Here is a 17,404-nt window from a genome sequence, read left to right on the forward strand (position 1 = left end):
ATTAGAACTGAATAGACGCAAAAAAATTGAATCTGATCATATTTGGACTTCCGAGGTTTTCGACCGACAGCGACGAGATACAATTCTATTTCAATATTTAGAGATCGCAATAATTTTACGATTTACACCTACAATTAAACAAATTAACACTCACAAATAAAATACCTTGTTCAGATATTGTGCAGTTTTGGTGCCGCTGGCAGCAGGCGTGTCAGCAGGTAGCAGAGCTGGACATCGCCTAACCGCCACCGTGTTCCCATCTTCATATTTAACGACCCACGTGGTTTCACTCGGTCCGAGTCAGCCGGGGGCGGGTAAAACTATAAAATGTTTTGTATTTGGTCTGTCTATGTTGAACATTTTTGTCCATGTTTGGGTATGATGTTATCCAAATAACAGTTTTTACCCGTGTGCACATTCGTGGATGGAGCTATTTTTCTTAACGCGGTTGCTTGCGTGAATTTCTGTGGACAGAATATCAATATTTGTAGAGTCAAGAGGATGAGCTTGTGTTTGATGGAAGGCCCCCAACATCTAATTACCTGCAGTACAAAGTTTATATGTTTGTTTGCAGGGACCAAAGGAGCCGAAGCATCAATAAATGAGGTCTGGCTACTTGATGCTGGCTTTCACATCAACAAACCGCTCAGCAAATCAAGTGTGTGTATGTTTGTAGTCATTTGTCAAGGTATCAGACCAGCATGATGACACTAAGCACAAGACATAAGAGCGAGGGGAGACTGGCTTTTTTGTATGTTTTAAATGCGTGTGCAGCTTTATCTATACAAACTGTCATCAAGATAAAGAGCCTGTTGAGCGATGTGCTTTTGTTGTGATTTTTGCTGTCAAAATCATTTGTTTACTACTGGAATTTGGAAGTGGGCGGGGCTCAGGTCCAACAGACAACAGAGAGCATGTAAATATTGTCAGCAAAAATCAGAAGTGGCACCTAGTGTGCACATGTGCGTAAATCACACGCAATGTTTATCTTTTCCCAGGACAAATCAGTTTATACCACAAAAAATGATATGCAGTACTGCCACAAATAGCCAAATAAAGTGTAGTTTATGTTCAAGCAGGTCACTTCAGTCAAGTTGTTGACTGGACTGTTTTTGCTTGCCTTGCATCATCTTGAGTGGGTTCTCTTCTCTACCTCTAACAAGACAACTGAAGACTCGAAATTCTCCTTTGACAGTGTGAATGGTGTCCCCAGCAAAGTCATTCAATTGATGTCGTATTGATGTCCAATTGACATCAGATGCCCAATGGGGGTCTCAGTTCTGAGTGGTGTACTTTCTTACCCGAAATCCAATGAGATGGGCTCCAACTTCCGAGTGACCCTGAGGCAGAAAATGACAAAATCAGCAAAAATAGTTCCACATCAGCATACAGCATTGAGTCTCCTATAGAGCAGGGGTCGGCAACTAAGATTTTTCTGGCCAGCTCTGGTTTCGTCGGCCGATCGAGTGTTGTCGAGTGATAGTATTGACCATACACCAGTGATAGACCGATTATCCGGGCCGATATTTGGCATTTTGGCAATTATCGGCATCAGCCTTTTTTTTCACTTTAAAGGCCGATAAATTAAAAGATGTTTTACGCTTCTCTCTTTTTCTACTGTGCCAGTGGCCCTGCCTGCAGAAGCAGATTAGCCCGCCCACAGCACCATCTGATTGGTTCCTTGTAGAGTGGGTAACAGCCAATCAGCCGTAAAGCTACTTTGCTCTTTCTCCTTGAGTCACATGCACGGCGGGAGAGGTCCAGTGAGATAGTGATTCATTAGTGAATCAGTTCATCAAAAAGAACCGTTGATAACATTCGTTCACCATGGCTGAGCTCAAATGAACTGAGAAAAGAATGAATGACTGTGTTCTGTACTTGTCCTTTGCTTGAATAAAGATATATGAAAAAAAAGAACGAATCACTTGAGGAAGTGACTCACTCACATTCGCTGAAAAGATTTGTTCTTTTTGAACAAATCGTTCGCGAACGACCCAACACAACAGTGAGAAGATAAAGGTAAATGCCAGTCTACCACAACTCACAACCACTTGTAACCTTACTATGAGCCCTTTTATATCATTAAACACAAGGGGCAGTTTTTCTAGCTTGTAGCTGCGTTGAGGATGCATATTTCTGTTTTTGAACTTTAAAAATGTGTGAAACATAAATATTTCAGTTATGGTAGATTTTTAGAAAACTATTTACTGTAGTAAACTTTAAGCAGATGTTTGATTTCATTGAACTATTAGGACATGCAGCTCAGCCTGGGAGCTCCCTGCACTTTCTCTTAGACTTAAAACAAAGTTGTCTATTTTCTAAGATCTAAAAAAGCCTTAACATGTTGTAAATCACTAGAGTTGTTTAAGAACCATGTGCTTAAAGGCATTTAAACTAATTCACGTGTTGGTGTTTTTATTTTTTTTAAATTTGGACACCATTTTAGGCTTTTTTTTTTCAATAAATGAAGATCGACTTACAATATCGGTTATCGGCCTCCTTGACCACTAATCGGTATCGGCCCTGAAAAAAGCATATGCGTCTATCACTACCCTCTATCACTACTATACAACAACAGTATTTTGAATGGTAAACATTGCACATTTAACATTTGTGATTGCCAGCACCCTTAACACATCTCATATGACAGCATAAGTCAGGATAATCTTTTGAGCCGTCTCATAATCAGGCTTTTGATTAATGTGCTCCAAAGGAGGAATTTGGCTCAGAATTAAACAGATTATCTGTACCGTGTATGGCTTTATTTGCATTATCAGAATCTCTTGTGGCAATTAGCTACAGTATGTTGCCTGGTTTAATCACCTTGCACCAGTGGTAAGATGTTAGGGTCAGCAAGGCCTTCTCTGCTGGCCTAAACACTCTCACTCCCACTGAACCACATTCACAACCTAACTTTTAAGGTTTGTTCCACTAAACTGTTTCAATTTATTACTAACAGTGTATTCTCTTCATTTCTTTTGGCTGCAATTCTTCCAGTATGTATACTGTATATGGATATTAGATTTTTTGACCAATCAGATTTCAGCCTCTATGCCCTGCCTTGTGAGTCTCATCTACACAGAGTCTTCAGAATCAGTAGTGCTTGCTAGTCTAACTTAAACTATATTAGTAGTGGGACTGTTTCAGATTTCAAATTCACCTCACAGGACATATTAGCTGGCCCTCAATAACATCAGCATTTTTTTTTTTAATCTCATTGGTTGGTCAGAGCAAAACTTACAACCAAGTTCATAAACAAAAACGAATGAGATAAAACTAAAAAAAAAATTAATAAATATGAATGAAATAGTCAACTGGTTAGCACGTCCGCCTCACAGTTCAGAGGTCGTGGGTTCAATCCTGGCTCCGGCCTCCCTATGTGGAGTTTGCATGTTCTCCCCATGCCTGTGTGGGTTTCCTCCGGGTACTCCGGTTTCCTCCCACATTCCAAAAACATGTATGGTAAGTTGATTGGACTGTCTAAATTGCCCCTAGGTGTGATTGTGACTGCGGATGTTTGTCTCTGTGTGCCCTGCGATTGGCTGGCAACCAATTCAGGGTGTCCCTTGCCTACTGCCCAAAGACAGCTGGGATAGGCTCCAGCCCGCCCGCGACTCTTGTGAGGATAAGCGGTATGGATAATGAATGAATGAATGAATGAATGAAATAGAATAAAAACAAGGTTTTTGAAAAATGACAACGGACTAAAATGGCATTGTCTGCTCACAAAACTAACTAAAACGAACGATAATCGTAGCGAAAATATTCTTTGTTTTCATCTTTGTAAGCTTCATGTGATCATTTAAAATACAGCTGTACAGCCGTACGGCACCTCGACATCCGAAGTGACGTAATGCAGTGAGAAAGAGGTTTGATGGGTATAAAACAAAAACAAAACAATAGCATAATGGCGAAAGTTGGGAAAAAACGTCTGGGATGATCTTGATCACGATCAAGACTCTGACAAAAGTAAATGCAGTGCGGCATATTGCTCAAGGGGAAAATCCCCACGAATCAATAAGTACATCTTAGAAGTACTCACAAGAATGTCCACGGAGAATACCTGATACCAAATGATGCCAAACAGGCGATATTTAATAAGACACCATTTCAGTTCTGGAGAGCAAGGGAGGCTGTCTATCCAAATTGCCCCTGTGGTACTGGATCTCATCAGTGCCTCTGCCTGCCTCACAAGCTTTTGTGGAGCACATCTTCTCTGTTTGTGGACTGTTGTCATCTGGGCGGAGAAAAAGAACAAACAATGAGACCAAGATAAATAATTTACCTAAAAAAAACCACCATAAATGACCACAATAAAACTTCCCTAACACATGGAAAATGTGTTATGGTCTGATGAATCCATGGTTGAACTTTTTGGCCATATTTTGTAAATGTACTGTATGTTGGGCACAAACACAACATTGCTCCACACCACAGAACACCATCCCTGAAGCATGGCCGTGGCAGTATCATGCTTTGGGGCTGTTTTTCTTTTGCTGGGACATGAACTAATTATAAACAAGGCTTTACAGTATTCCCTCGCTACTTCGCAGTTCGAGTTTTGCGGCCTCAGTGCATCGCGGGTTTTCAAAAAGTACTCATAAAAAAATACAAACGAAAAAATACAGCCATATCGGCAGCCATATTGCAGAAAGACATGTTGTTTCAAAGAGATAATTGACTCTAAGACTTTGCTTTGAACACGGGCAGTACAAGGCGCGTGATTAGTTAGCGCTCGACGAGAGTACAGGTGGATTTATCCTGTGAGCTGGTTGGACAACGAAGATGAAGGAGGCAACCAAGAAGACGACAACGAGGTAGAAGAAGCAGCCGCAACAAGAGCAGAAGTGATGACACTCTTTCGCTTTGTACAACAACAATGAGGATTTAAAAGTGCATTAATACACCAGGATTGTATCTTTGGCTAAAATGCACCGCGGGATTCTAGTTAAGGTAAGCCAATATTAGGATAAAAAAATCAAACTTTAACGTAGTTATTGGGGTTCAGGGGTTCAGGGGACACTCCTCAGGAACTTTTATGACTCGGTGGTTGCATCGGTCATCTTCCAGGGAGTGGTCACCTGGGCAGGCGGCGTCTCGGCCCGGGACAAGAAGCGGCTGGACAAACTAGTCAGGAGGGCCGGCTCTGTCCTGGGCTGCTCCCTGGACTCTGTGGACTCGGTGGGGGACAGGAGGATGTTGGCCAAGCTGTCATCAATGCTAGACAACCCGGACCACCCCCTCCAGGGCACCCTAACAGCACTCCACAGCTCCTTCAGTGACAGACTGTTACTGTTACTGCTGTCAGACTCTTTAACAAGAACATTGTGTAGTCTCTACAAACTGGCGGACGTTAGTCCAATTGTGCAGTCCTGCACCTGAGCTCATATCGTGCAATACCCAATATTCCCCACTACTGTAATACCGTGCAATACTCAACATTCCCCACTACTGTTAGTCTAGTTTTATTTTTATCCAATGCTGTTCCTTACATTTCACTACAGCACTGCAGCACTGTCACTTCCTTAGAGTATTTTTCCTCTGTACTATGTACAGGCCAAAATGAGTGTTCCTCATACTTTTTATGTAGATGTATGTTGGTGTGTATATACATGTGTATATACACATGTTACTGCGTATATTTACATAGGTTTGATCCTGAATGTTTGCCGTCAGTGTTATATATTAATGGCTACATTATGCCGCCGTCCCTGTGTGACCTATATCTTTGCTGCTGTAACACTGAAAATTTCCCCACTGTGGGATCAATAAAGGCATTCTTATCTTATCTTATCTTATCTTATCTTATTTTATCTTATCTTAACCAGCGTTCCGTCGTGATCATCCGCTGCCGGGCTTGCAGCGAACATTCCTCTCACAGCATGCAGCTCGGTATTTACCATTCATTTTGCATTTTAAAGTTAATTTTGTTGTGTACAAAGAGTTAATTTAGAAGGGTAGGAACCATGTCGGCGTAATAGAGGCGGAAATCAACCGAAAAAAACCAAAACAATAATAATAATAATATGAAATAAAAAATAATAAATATAATAATAATAATAAAGTCAACCTCTACTTCGCGGTTTTCACCTTTCGCGAGGGGGTTCTGGTCCCCATTAACCGCAATAAACGAGGGATTACCCGGTACTGTATACCAAACTATAAGACTGTGTGTACACTTGTCCAAACTCAATCTGTTTATTTTTACTCCCGCTCTCAAAAAGTTTGACTTCTTTTTTCAATTGACTTGTGTGGGTTATAGGTGACGTTAATAGTGGAATAGGTTTTGAAATGATTTATCTTGGCGTCAATTTATATGTAAAAAAAAAAAAAAAAACAGGGGTGCGTAGACTTTAAAACTACTAAATTTAGCAGCATTTACCGTATGTTGTGTTTCATCTGCATTTCCACTTTAGAAGCAGCATTAATCTACTGCACTTTTCTTGGACTTATTGTACTTAAAGTAGACGGTTATGTTTTATTTGTTTATGGTTATTCATATATTGTTAATAAATTACTAATTTTTTAATATAATCTTTTTTTAATAAGCAATACTTGTTATCTTTAAAAAAAAGGTGCACCTGACAAATACATTATATTACAAAAAACTAAAACTAAGCATAATAAAAACTAACACATCTATTCTAAAAACAAACTAAAACTAACTGAATTAGAAATTAAAAAAAATAAAATAAAATAAAGTGAAAAATCTGAAACTATAAGAACCCTGAACTAAACACATCTATAAAAAATTGCACAGATGAATACATTTATGATCAGCAGCTATGGTGAGTATGATATATTTTATCTACTGTAAATGTTATTGTCAAGTTATTAGGTAACTATTGAGCAACTGATGATGATCTACATGGCCAATGTGAGCTATTCCATAATTGCATGGTATTGATGGTTTCTGTAATTAAGATGGGTAGGTCTCTACTAAATGCCCAGTATAGGCACACAAGTTTAGACACACGTGCACACTAACTATGTCAACAGGCTCTCACTGTCTTAAACCTGGATGTCTGTGCATGCTGGCTTTCCTGGTGGGGTGGTGGATTATTTGACCTCATCTGACTTCATTTACACACAGACTATTGGGTGCAGAGTAAAAAGGGTGATGGTAGTTTTTCAAAGTCGCTAACGGAAGCCCGTTTAAAATCATAGGCGGACAGGCCTATAGGCTATAGTAATTTTTCCGACCGGACAAAAAGGCGGATAGATGGATGGCGGAAGGGTAACCCGGCTGTCGGCGATAGGTGATAAACGGACCATGATTTTTTGTAAAATGCCCAGCTCTGGTCAGTTGTCAAAAAACCTGGTCAGATGTGCACAATTAACAACCTCTATAACACTTTCACCAAGGTCAACTCACATTTGCTAAAATAATCTAAAAAAAAACATGAAAAACATGAGGAGCAATTGTTTTCTGAAATATCTGAAGAGGTTTTGGATATGCTGTAGTTGAAACCAATTTTGTTGCTATGTTGTCTTTTTTTTTTCTCTGTTATTGCTATTCACCTTCATTTAGTGTGACCGCTGAACGGGAACAAATTGTCAGGTTGTCCTGCCCCTGTTTGCAGGAATGTCCGTGATAGATAGGCCTTTATGTATTCCCAAAGGAAGCAGACCAATCGGGGAAAGATCTAAGGATGACCACCGACACCACATTGCTTGATGTATGAGTGATTCATCACCGTTTCCTGCTTTTCAAAACACAGGAACACCATTTGTTTTCGTTTCCTCTTCACCTATCAGTAGGTGCACATGGTCAACCTGATATGTGGCTTTTCAAACTTCCTTTCAGTATCATTAATAACCTTTCAAGAACATGGACATTTACTTTTTTCTTTTTAAGATCTGACTTACGAGGGCGCAGGCAATTTCTTTGAGTGTTTCTTTGTGTAACTGCTCGTTTAATGGTCATTGGCTCATTAAAATGCGTAAGCAACCTATTTCATTTCATATTTCCTTCATTCATTCTTAAAACACCCTTGAACTGTAATGTAACTACCTATTGTACAAGGTTTCACACACTTTTGCTGCTCAAAACAGATTGTTGCAGTTCATCCATGCCTGGAATTTGCTTAATTCAACATATTAAAGCATATATGGAATTTCTTTGGCTCTTATCAGCCTATTTCAGTTACCACGAGACAAGACTTGTACATGTTTGATTAATAATAGAAACCTCACATATAATGTTTTGCAATTCACAATACACAAGTGAATTTATGATTTTTTTTTTTTCTGGAATTACCTCAGCACAAGGTTTTTGACGGTTTTACAAGTTTGTGATGATAAGTAAAGAGCTACTTGTTTTTTGTTTTTCGCTTTACTGCATTCCTGTGGTACACTTCCCAGGCCCGTTTGTATGGACACAAGCCCACGTGTGCTGGAATGCACCCTGAGTGTCTCAGCTGTGCTGCCTGTCAGTCAAGAAAGGGCTTGATGAAAGGAGCCCCATTGCTCCACCTCCCACAACCATCACCTTCTCTGTTCCCTTTTGGCCCTGACAGCATGGCTGACCCCTTTTCCCCCTGTCAGCACTCAGGTATAATGTGAACTGTCACCAAGGTCCATTCCACCCCAGGCAGAACCTTGCAGCTGGCTGTCTTTGGCGAAGGCCAGTGGGCAAGGAGGTAGGGGTCATTCTGTTAGTTTGCTCCAGGTAAAAGTTCACCATTGTAGTAATAACAGCATGACGACGTCTGAATCACACAAACACCCCAAAAAAAAAATCTGAAAAAAAAACTTTGTTTGCAGTTAACAGAGCTGGTCAGCTCTGTGGTATTGCAGAAGAGAACAGTGGTCTTGCTTTTTAAAAGAACCCAAACACAACACGTTCAGCCGGTAATTGACCCGGTTAGGGACAAATAGAGGGCGGAAGAAAACCCACTAACGCCCTTGCTTAGTCCGTCCTTTTTAAAAGACTTCTCTCCCTCTGTTCGCCTGTCTACAAAATTGGCGTCTGTCATTGGGCCAAAATTCATTTTTGTATTATTTTAAGTTCCGTGTGAATGCATATTATAAGAAGAATAATGAAAATGGCTGAATAGCATTTTGGAATTTTGCTCTTCAAATATTGGTCTCAGACTGTTATGACGTTAGGAAGGGAATTTAAATAGATTTTTAAAAAAAATCCCTACCATATGATTTATTTAAGGTATTACTTATTCTTGAAAAAAAATGACAAAACTCAAAATTTTGTCACAAAAAGGTCAAAAGACTATTCTTGCACTATTATGTTTACGTTCTACTTCAAATTAAAGCATTTTTAAGACTGTTAGTTTATGCTTTTTTTTCTGTAATTTGACTTTTGTTTTCATTTCACTGCAAATTTCGAACAAAAGGTAGGACATAGATTTTAGACATGCTTGAAAGGTACCTGGGACACACAAAATGATAGACATTTTCAAATGGGAACGCTGTTGCCCAACCTTTTACTATTTGCATTTGCAGTAAAGGGCTGATGTATTTTGTACACTTGTGCATTTAGCAAAGCCTTAAGGTGATGTCCCTCCCTATTTGGTATTTTTCAAGCTGTCAGCAATATTTGTGTTATGTGAACTAAATTTGACCTGACATATTTCTGATGTTTCCACAGTTATGCCTCCCAGCTTCACAATGTTGGACCTGGCAGTGTGGAAGCTGTCACATTTATTATGCTGGAGTTGACCATAATATGTGTTGTTTTTTTGCTCATTTTCAAGAAATCTTTTAAACTTAACTCACCATAATTACACAATTTACTATCAAAGCCATCTTTATTGCGATAAAGCTCTGTATTTCTCTGATGTTAACTGAACTCAGTTAACTCCATTTCATTGCACATCTATATTCTGTATGTACTGTACATGCAGCCACCAGTGTACTGTATGTTTGGTTCAAGACTGATTCAGTGTGGTGAAGGCTGTGAAAGGACTGACCCCATTAGAAGCAAGGGGGGTTATTGGCCCTGCTGTGGCCTGGGCTGCTGACTTGCGGGATAATTTACTGCCCCTTCATCATGGCGGAATGTGTTTGTAGCCGAGCATAATGGAGGCTATCCATTCTGCCTGTCAGGTGACGGAAACATTTTTTTCCTCAAAACATTTGGAAGAGAAGGCAAGTAACATGGAAAGGAAGTTTGATGAATTATTTTTTTCTATTAATGGAGTCAATAATTAAAATGGGACTGAGGAGAAAGGAGGCATGATGGGAAAGCCTTTATAGCTGTTGGCCAATCGTAGCGCAACTCAGGACAAACCACACCTAATTCACTTTTATCATACTAGTCAGATTGTTCATAAACGAGAGTGCATCTTGAGCCACCAAAATTGGCTTTGTTCTACTGCAGTGAAAGTGGTGGCTGGTCAATAGAAGGCGCTCGGTGCTGCCCCACCACCACCACCACCACTTTCCTTGAAGAGAAAAAATATATGTAGTTACTCAAAAGTATTTCAAAATATGTATCTTAGATGAGCAGGATATAAAGTATATACCCATAGTTAAAAATGAGTGAAGCCATTGTTTAGCTATCTCTGTTGTCTGACTTTGTGGTAGGTTGCCGTTTCGTCTTCACTGCAATAAATAGGACCAGGGTCGAGCGCAACATTCCAGTGCTCCAACACGGCCAACGTCCCATCCGACTGTTGCAGCTTGGTCTCTATGCATGCTGCACTTCCATTTCATGGTGGCATGTCAACTTTGTATCTCATTGTACCGCTGTAGTTTTGAAGGGAAGTACGCTAACATCGATTGATCCCACTGTGGGATCAATAAAGGCATTCTTATCTTATCTACTTTATAGTTTAGTTTTTGTTTAATAAAAATGTGGGGAGGTCACTGATAGTGTAGTGGTACACACGCCTGATTTGAGTGCGGGCAGCGTGGGATCGATTCCTGCTCAGTGATGGTGTCTGTGTGTGCCCTGCGACTGGCTGGCGACCAGTTCGGGGTGTAGTCTGCCTTCGCCCGTTGATGGCTGGGATAGGCTCCGGCACCAACCCGCAACCCTGTACAGGATAAGCGGGTTGGAAGATGACATGACATGACATGACAATGTGGGGAAATTATTTTTTGGGGCATTATATTGCTTGTGTTGTTACACATGTATTTTGTTAACATACTTGCACGTTCATACAGGACATGTACCGGAGTCGTTTCCCACTTAAGGAAATTCTGCTATAAGGAAAGATTGAACAATGCAAATATGATTCCTTACTAGAGAATACTTACTGTAAATGGCAAGTATTTGTCATGTGAATTGCCTGTGTAAAAACAATTTGACTGAAAAAAATGCCAAGAAGAATGTATCTGTATTGATTATATTCCAAGAAAAAAGTATTGGTACCGTATAGAATCGGTAAAGTGTGGTATCGCCCATCCCTTGTGGGTAGACGCATCAAGCGTATTTGTGAGGCGGGGCAAACCTGAGCAAACAGACAGCAAAATGAACCAATCCGCAAAGATCGGATGTTATGTCGAACCTGTGGACAACTGGAGCATATCCCAGCTGACCTCGGAAAAAAGGCAGACCTGGACTGGTTGCCAGTCAATCAGAGAGCACATGTAGCCAAACAGCCAATCACATGCTATCAAACAGGTACTGACCCCACATTGCCTACACAGAATTGACCAGTGACCATGTTCAAAAATGTGGTTTTCAAATCATCAAGCCATTTTTAATAAAATGTGTTTTTACTTGATTCATTTGGTTTCATTGAACTTTGGTTTTAAGTTGTTGTTGTTTTTTTAAATTGCTTTCAAATAAAACTCATAAATCAGTTCAGGCACACTACTTTTGATGTCACTAATCTATTTGCCATCATCCATCAACCAGGAAGTAGCCTGCTGATTGACAGATGAAGAAAAAGACAAGTAAGGCAGTCCAAATGTTTATGTGTCATTTTCATCACCACTCAAATACACTTAGGTTGGTGTTATCTAAGACAACTGGTTGAGCACTCAGGGAGGCAAAGAAATAACCCTCTGAGATAAAAATAGAAAAATGAAAAAAAATAAAAATCCACTCCCCACTACATAGCAGTATTTTAAGCGACCATTTTTAAAAATGTTTTGTTATGGAGTACAGACAATGCTGAATTTAGAGTTGTGCAGCGTCAGTTTACTGCCGCAAGATGCTTGGCAAAACCGAAGTCTGCTTGAAAAGATGCAGCACATTTCAAAAAAAGATGAGACAGATAAGGTCCCCAACCACTGTAAGCTGCAGTAATTGTCATTACCACAGAGCAAAGAATGAACCAATTTTCAGTTTGCAAACAAAGATGATGTGATCAGGATGCGAGTGCATTGTTGAAGCAGAAAGAACGGCGGGCTTTTCACAGGTGGGTCTGGAATGTATCTTCTATGATCAACAGGTGTTCAATGTACTGTATTCATGTAGACATGAACTAAAAACATCACATTTCTTATTTTTCTCCCTGCACAACATTAAAGCCTTGCTCTTCAAGACAGTCTGGCAAGGTTAGATCTTACTTGGTTTGGAAAAGTGCTTTAAGCTGCAAAACGAGAACACATTTGTCGCCCTAGCAATCATCAAAGTTACCCAACCCTGACTTAAGGGACGGTTCAGTAAAGACTGGAGTAAGGCGTGGAGCAGTCCTCCGTGGGTAACATTGATGTAAAATCTCCCATCCTTGGCTCCTTCATTTCTGAATCTTTTCAAAGCCAAACCGGAAAGGGATGGAAGTGAGCATATCACACTTAACATTATTCAAAGACCACAGTGTTGAGTTTGTCTACCCCCTGAGAGTCTTCATGCCTCTGGCAGATTTGGAGGAGGGAAATGGTGTGCGGCGTCTCTCCTCTGTTCTCCTCTAGAGCTGTCACATCGACCTTCACTGAGAACCACAGAGGAGAATAGGCTTGGAGGATATTGAAATGGAACGGATATAAATCAAAACGTACAACTTTAACTTTATGTGAGTTTGAATTCTTTCATCAATACGCATGTGCATTGTGAGAGCCGAGCATGTAGGGAGCCATTTTATTTAATTCCCTATCCTCTCCCACTGGTAGCTCTTCCCCACCTTCTTGGGGTTTGTTATGTTACGCTTGTTAGCAGCACGGCGAGAAGGGAAGTGGCTGTGCCTGTCAATAAAATTTACATTGTCTGTAGAGAGCAATCAGAGAAGCACAGCTTTATTTATGCCACATTAGGGGATTTGCCTCTGCTGCCTTCTCCTGGTCCAATCTATCAGATGGCTGTTTTCCAATTTCGCTTTATTGGAACATGCCCTTGAGAGAGTGCTGAATAGCCGAGAATGTGTTTATATGCGTGTACAACACTTTTATGACTATGATGCTTTTGCGCAGGAGGGTATATGCGTGTTTTCTGCCAATCTGGGGACATCTTGAAGCTTGAGTGCATGAGTGAGCCTGTTTTGGTGTGTCCATTCAGTAGCCTTAATGCGACTCGAGAGATAATGATAAAACATTGCACTGTCAAAAAGTACATCATAGACACGGGGAGCTGGTCACTGGGTGGTGCCCTCAAATGTACAGATTAATACTTCATAAGAACATACCCTTGCGTCACAGGAAGAAGGACCAACAATTACTTAGTCTTATGAGGTGAGGTAGATAATCTAAATCTTTAATCTGTCTGTGGTTGATGGTTGTGTATTTCAAACCCAGTTACTAAACGGCATAAGGAGGTAACCTTTTCTGGTCAGCCAGGGTTCAAACAGAGTTAAAGAGATTTAAAAGCACAGTAAAGAAATAAAAAAAATAGCTTACAAAAAATTACTAAAAGTGCATACGGTGGAAGAACAAGATTTTCAACTACATTTGTTTTTTAAAAACTTAGAAAGACCTTAATCATAGGTATGGGAAAAGAGCATAATTTGTAACTTGGATTTAAAAGCATTTACACCTTGTTTTGGTATGTTTTGACTCTTTATTCGTTCATATTATTCACTCTGATAATTAAGGATACCAGCAAAACTGTAGTGTTAGTAGAGTGTGAGTTGGTTAGTTCACAAAAATTTGGGGAGGGTAGTATTACACATGGGTTTGTGTTATTCACAGGATATGGTATGTTGTTATTTCACAGGAGGAGGGAGGGTTCCAATTTTAAATATTCAATAATGTCCCATGTAAGGTTTTTAACATACAGTAGTACCTTGCAATGTCTTTTTCATTAGCATCTCCCCAAGATGCTTTTTTGATTGCTTCAGATACATATTTACCTTTTTTCCCCCATTGGCAGGGGGAACCCTAGCTGTGGACACGATTGTATTGTATTCCACTTCCTGTTTTCTTGCTGCAGTCAAACCTATTCCAAAGGGTGCATTCGATGTGGGATTTTCGTTGTTTCCTGTGGTATTGCCTTGACACTGAAAAACAATCATCCAAAAACAAGATCTACAGTATTTCCTTGAATACACACGGTGCATATAATGCTTATTACTATTACTGGGCTCCTGCAGAAACACACACATTTGGTTAATATTGCTGAAACCATCTCAGCATCAGCGGGGTCAGATCTTCCCCTATTGACTTGTCTTCTGGTGTAATCCTCCCATTACAGTCGAGTCATTGCTCTGCATGCATTTCACTGGATTGCTGTCTCAATATGTGAGCTACATGCAAAGTGACAAGGACACCCACGTGCAGCGCAAGCATGACAGAGGCTTGGTGTACAAAATGCATGGGAGTATTCTGGCAGTGCAACAGTGGAATGAACGAAACCAGGGAGCTCATTTATCACAATACAAAATTTCTGATCCACAAATACATGTCAGAGCTTGGAGGCAACAACATGTGCGGTTCCAAATGCTGTTCATTAAGGAGGAAACCAACCCAAACATATTTTTTGACATTTTGACAAAATGGTCACCCCCTGAGATGGCTGATATTCCACAAATATTGCAATATTAATCAGAATGCCGTGTTTCAAATACTGAGCCTAAATAGCGGAGCTGGGCAGTCCGTACCTGTGCCCGACCGGTCGGACCCTCCTGCCCGGCCAGATGACCATTTTTGGCGCAGAGGGGTGGGGGATGACAATTTTTTTTAAAAATGACTGGATTAAGCATGGCGGCACGGTGGTTGACTGGTTAGCACGTCCACATCACAGTTCAGAGGTCGTGGGTTCGATCCCGGCTCCGGCCTCCCTGTGTGGAGTTTGCATGTTTTCCCCGTGCCTGCGTGGGTTTTCTCCGGGAACTCCGGTTTCCTCCCACATTCCAAAAAACATGCATGGTAAATGTATTGGACACTCTAAATTGCCCCTAGGTGTGATTGTGAGTGTGGACGTTTGTCTCTGTGTGCCCTGCAATTGGCTGGCAACCAATTCAGGGTGTCCCCCGCCTACTGCCCGAAGACAGCTGGGATAGGCTCCAGCACACCCGCGACCCTTGTGAGGAGAAGCGGTATAGATAATGGATGGATGGATGGATGGATTAAGCGTGGCTGGAAGTGGATTTTAGTCCGGCCCACTAATCGGCCCTCATGCATGCCAAATTTCAGCTCAGCCTACTGGGTGAAAGGCTTCTTTTTAGGCTTCTTTCAAAACAACTTGTCTCTGGGAGTATATTCAAGCTGCGCGCAGCACTCAAGTATGACACTCGCACATCATGCACTTTCCTACTTCCGGAAATACGCCGTAGCAAAACTGCTGTTTTGGGGATTTGCTTTTATTTTGAAGACTGGGTCGTGTGAAGGAGGGGAAGTGTGGAAAATAAGTAACTTGTTGAATGCTTGCAGACTTGTTGGACCCAAATAATTATACAATACGACAAAACCAACCCCAGGGCTCGCAATGGAAGTAAGTACACGCAGCTGGGTAAGTACGTGAGTAAGTGGCGCATTTGAAGCGTGTCCACAGCGGGTTCGAATAGTAAGTTAGCCAGCTAATTGTCTTTAAATAAAACTCTTCCGTTAGCATCTCTCCTGCGGGGGCATCAGCCACGTCTTTTTTTGTTTGTTGGGGGGGCGGGCGTGGGCGGAACGGGGCGGGGGCCGACAATGTTTATGAATATGGCCGGAAGGGTACCCAGGTCAAGGGTGGAGGGTCGCGGCCGGACGGACAAAAAAGGGTCAAGTGCCCAGCTCTGCTAAATAGTACAGGAAGTCCTCAAATTACAACGGTCGCCTGTGCCTCCTTCACCATTTTGTCTCCAGCACCATAATGACTACGATTATGGACAGTCAATATTTGGGTTAAGGTCAAAATTCCGATTTCTGAAACATTCTAAATTACCCGTTTACATGATTGAGTGGACAGAGTTGCTCTAGCATTTGAATAAACCCACTGTGTACGGCAGCGCATGGCGTCATGACTCACTGGATGTCATTTCCGCATGTTACTTTCAATTGTCAATAAAACACTTCATTTTCATGTCACTCACTCAGGAATGAAGCAGCCGGTTTCCTCCTCGCTCCAAAAGTGTGCTTTTGTGCTGCGTCTCTGAGCTTGTTTACCTCTGCATTTGCATTTGCGCCGAACAGCGCACTTCAGTATACAAGCACTTCTTGTATTACAAAGACCAGCATTCCTTGCGATTGAGCATGCGCAGAGTGTCTCGTCTCTATGCGTGCCAGCAGTATCTTTACCTTTTTCGCCCTCCTCTCCTTCTTCTCCGTCCACTTTTCAGCAGTAATGCTAAGTACAACATCTAATGCTTTTTATTTTAATGTATTTTCTTTTTCTTTTTTTATACAAAGTATTTTGACAAAAATTTCAACTTTAACCGTGAAATCCAACATACTCGCAAATTTGTGTTACATCGCCAGTGAAGGAACGGAACTCGTTCGTAAATTGAGGACTTCCTGTACATATTCTTGAAAAAAAATATGTTTGGGTTAACTTCCCTTAATCATACTGGGACTAGCAGCAGGAGCAAATGGGCTCACTACCTATCTACCTGCAGCTTTCTTATGAGAGTATTATAAACATGCAAAAGCAGCTGCTTAACTGAGAGCGGAAACAACAGAATAGTGTGTTGCAAAGTTTACTCTTACAAGGACATAGAGTTTGCAGCACCTGTTGGGATACACTGAGGGTCTTCTGGTCACACATCTGACAATACCTGCAGCAAATAAACTGGGATATCGAAAACCATGTGGCCTTTAATTTGTCTCCTATTCTCTTCTTGCAATAACACGTATTATTTTGTTAAGTGGTTGGGATAGTTTTCAAATAAAGGGAGATGTGCTGAGCCCTTTTGTAGACATTGTCTAAACTAATGATTGCCTCAGCATCTCACCCACCATATCATATTTGAAATACTTGGACGACACAGTGTCAATAAAACAAAGGAATTACAGTTCAACCCACCAGCACCCCACCATCAAAAACACTCAAACAGTTGAAGCAGTTAACACATTTAAATATTTGGGAATAGCTGTGGACAGTAAACTTACCTTTGGACAGCACACTACGGACACTCAAAAA

This window comes from Filicampus tigris, chromosome 5, assembly GCF_054856515.1.
Source record: "Filicampus tigris isolate MCC_2025a chromosome 5, RoL_Ftig_1.0, whole genome shotgun sequence".
Classification (NCBI taxonomy): domain Eukaryota; kingdom Metazoa; phylum Chordata; class Actinopteri; order Syngnathiformes; family Syngnathidae; genus Filicampus; species Filicampus tigris.